The sequence below is a fragment of the Xiphophorus couchianus genome, chromosome 8 (genome assembly GCF_001444195.1).
Source record: "Xiphophorus couchianus chromosome 8, X_couchianus-1.0, whole genome shotgun sequence".
Taxonomy (NCBI): Eukaryota; Metazoa; Chordata; class Actinopteri; order Cyprinodontiformes; family Poeciliidae; genus Xiphophorus; species Xiphophorus couchianus.
This window is the reverse complement of record NC_040235.1, coordinates 21,806,683-21,810,342: the sequence shown is the minus strand read 5'-3', so window position 1 is coordinate 21,810,342 and position 3,660 is coordinate 21,806,683. Positions and strand designations below refer to the sequence as shown.

Genomic DNA, 3,660 nt, shown 5'->3' with positions numbered 1-3,660 from the left:
CCACTTTTATATGGTTATGGTATTACTGTTGATGGAAGAAGTCTAATATTACACCTTTGGATCAGAATTAAGTGCATTTACATATGGTGAAATTATTTCATTGTGCGCCTGTCAGAAATGAACAGTAAACGAAATATTGTGAAAGTGTTTACAACACTTGCACTTGAGTCAGCTGTTTGTAATCCTAGGTATCATAAAGTGGTATTATGTATATCACATAATAGCCTACATGTAGGTTATTTTGTAATATATTGTCCCCATTTTATAACACATCAGCACTGAAAAATGTGCTACATCTTCAGAATGTATCTGGTTGCTGATTCATTTTCATGAGTAAATATTGAAATTGCAATATTTCGATATTGCAATAGCTGTACGTTTTTAGTACAGCTAAAAACGTTTTGTAACTATTATAATAAAAATATAAAATCTTGTCACGTAATTTTTGAAAAACAAATCTTCTAGAATTAATTTTTTTCCTGTCAACTTCCTGTTCACACTCCAGTCCAGTTGGTGGCAGTAATGCACCTTTAGAGTTCGTCAGGCAACCGCTATTAAACACCAGAAGAAGATCTACGAAGCCGCTGAAGCCCACGAAAGATAAACAAAAGGTGCTTTGTGTGAAATGGTGGGAAAAAGTACGATTTTTACGGAGTTACTGGTTCAGTATCACATTAACGTTAAAGCAATGTCCTGGCAGAAAACCACAGATGACGCCACGGCGCTCGAAATCACGGTAAGAATGCTTTTTGCAAAATGGCGACTTTTTGTGCCACACAACCATCTTCAGCAGACTGTCGTGGAGGCGGGGGGTGAGTTTTTATTATTATTATTTTTTAAATTTAAAATTACATCTGATGTCGTGAACGCTTACAAATACTGGCATGTTCTTTTATTTTTTTACAAAATAGCCTCGCCTCGCATTGGACCTCGCGGCCTCCGTCCTCTGGAGTCCACGAGGACGAAGCGAAATGCAGTGAGTTATGATTTCACTTTCACTGGTGAACAATCAGATATTTCAATGCAAAACTGATCTCCCGGCTTTTTAATATTTGTTTTTGTTATATGACAGTATAACATACTGAGTGCGTTAAGCGGAAGAGCTCCACATCATGGCGGACATTATCTCCAATATGAAGGTGGAGAGACAACCACATCTCAGATGGTATTCGGAAGAATGATAAGGTGGGATGAAGCCGGTATGTTTGATTATGTTCTTTCACTGTATTGATTCTTTATATCACAATGGCTGGATGTCATGTGCACTGAGTGAAAGAGAATATCTATTTATTTTATGTTTTAATTTACATTTATTTCCACAGACACTTCACAGTGCAGCGGGCACATCCATGTCGATCTCCAAGCAAGCTCTGATATTCATGGAGAGGACAGAGACGCAACTGTGTGTAAGTATCTAATAGTTTGGAATGTGTGTGGCATTTCTTGCTTCAATATTGTTTATATGCATAATGTGATTATGCTCTTTATTGAATTTTTTTCCAGCTGCATCCAGGACCTACTCTGAGTCATTCAGATGATAAAGAAAGTAGCTGGTAAGATTTTTTGAATCTAGGGCTGTTAAAGCTTTTTTTTTTTTTTTTTTACCAACAACTGACATTATGCTGCATAAAATAAAAGGTAAATAAAATTTATGATGTGCAATGGGGAAAACAAATTGAAACGGAGCTAATTTACGCATTCATAAGCAGCAACCTCTGATCTTAAATTCTCCACACACCATGTCCTCTCTGCTAAAATGGCCAGGAATCGGACCGACGCCCCGACCTCTGACCTTCCTCACATGTGTCCTGCCTGATGCTCCACGGATCGAGCATCAGGCAGGGGGGAGAGGACACCTCCCTCTCCCCCCTGCTGGTCGCTGTGTGGTACATTCCTCATCAGAACCCATGAACTCGCATGTCAAAACTAGTCGCATAACATGCATGTGAAATGTCACCCTGTGGAAAGCAAGAAATGAAAATAGCTAATCTACTGGCTTCACATGTTACCTAGATAATGCTGCAAACCTTATCTAACATAGAGTAACTGTAGCTGCTTTTATGTTAGCTTACTAGCTATTTATAAATCATAAAAAGAGTGGAACGTTGCAATATAAACTGTTTTTAAATGTAAAGCATATTGTTTATCTACCGATGCCATAGCTGAACATCCTCCGTCATGGAGCCATGCTTACTAGTCTCCTCTGTGTAGAATATGGGGAAATTTTTCTGCCATAATTTGAGAGCACACATTTTCAGTCTGAAAGCAGGATTTTATGTCTTTTGTTCTCAAAACCTTTAATACTTGTGCTTACATTTTCAGTTTAAAAGCAGGACTTTATGCGTTTCTTCTCAGAACTTGTAATGATTGTACTCAAAACTTCTGCTCTCTTTCAAATATTCACTGGGCTTTCTCAAACCTTTCCCCTCGCGCTCAAAACTCCGCTACCCACACCCAGTATAACACTTGCGTCCTATTGGCTGAGAGGTTGCCAGGCGACAGTACCTTTCTATTCCAAGCAGAGAGGTTTGCAAGCAGAGATTTGATCCGAGCAGAGACAAGTTTTCAGCGCAAGGCTGCACCAGTTGCGTTTTTAGATATGTTGCATCCCATTATTACTGGTTAATGTTATGTTTCTTTATATGATATAGCCCTGTTTTTCCACAGCGTATTGTATATTTAACATCTAATCGACCCTTGAATTGGTGACAATTTCTAGAATCGGATATGAAGACTGCAATAGATGAACATGGATGTTGGACGGAATGGGAGAACCCAATGCTTACACGGGACAAACTCTGCCACTGTGCAGCCCTTACTTCTTTTTTTTTTTTTAGATAGAAGTATGAAAAAACTAGTACTACTACAATGACTAATAAACACCAAGCAATATTCACTACTAATAGCTAGTTGAAATTAGCACTCTAAAAACTAATTGAATCTACCTGAATTGGACAAACAAAAAGTCACAACTTAATAAAACTAGACTATTATGAAAAACCCAGAACTAACCAATGAGACCCAAACTTCCCTCACTTAGCTCCCAATTCCCTCTGAAATATAAAATATCCAGAGATCTGTGTTGAAGTTGACTGTGAGTAGTTTTGTCTTCTGTCTTTGTACTGGCACTGATGTGATGGAGTCGTGCCTTTTTTTTTAAATGCATCCACAGTGAAACCTCTTTTGCTGGGCTCTCTTGTTCAGAGCTACTGTCCTGCTCAGCCAGGACGATAACGTCTTGTGTTTCTGATCCCTGAAGGAAGACAGATTTCTTTCATCTATAACTTCTCCAGAAAGTGGTACGTTGTTGACTTGGATAGTTTCCATTTTTGACTTCCTACTTCTAGACTCCTTAAATTGGAATTCTTCCCCTTTCTGGGTTAGATTTCTCTTTGGTTGTAGAGATTGATTCCTTTTCAGGGACCAGTGAAGCGTCTTGCTTTTCAGTATTTTCAGCAGAAATGTTTTTATCAATATGGGCATGTAACTCCAACCAGGCTTGGAATGATAGCTTTTCCTGCTTCCTCTTTCTCTTAGGTGGCTGGTTCAACCTTACTTCATCCAGTGTCTCCTGTGTTTCAGAAATAGATTCCATTTCAGTGACCAATGAAGTGTTTTCAGCAGAAATCTTTTGGTATGTGGGAGCTGGTTCATCCCGCC

At 38.8% G+C, this 3,660-nt stretch overlaps 1 long non-coding RNA gene across 1 annotated transcript; it reads left to right on the top strand.

Annotated features, from left to right (window-relative positions):
• The first annotated feature begins 869 nt into the window (after positions 1 to 869).
• Positions 870 to 1,641, top strand: LOC114149313 (uncharacterized). The gene is made up of 4 exons (XR_003596485.1): positions 870 to 976; positions 1,073 to 1,199; positions 1,323 to 1,406; positions 1,504 to 1,641. It is a non-coding gene; the product is annotated as an uncharacterized LOC114149313 (long non-coding RNA).
• Positions 1,642 to 3,660: the final 2,019 nt, after the last annotated feature.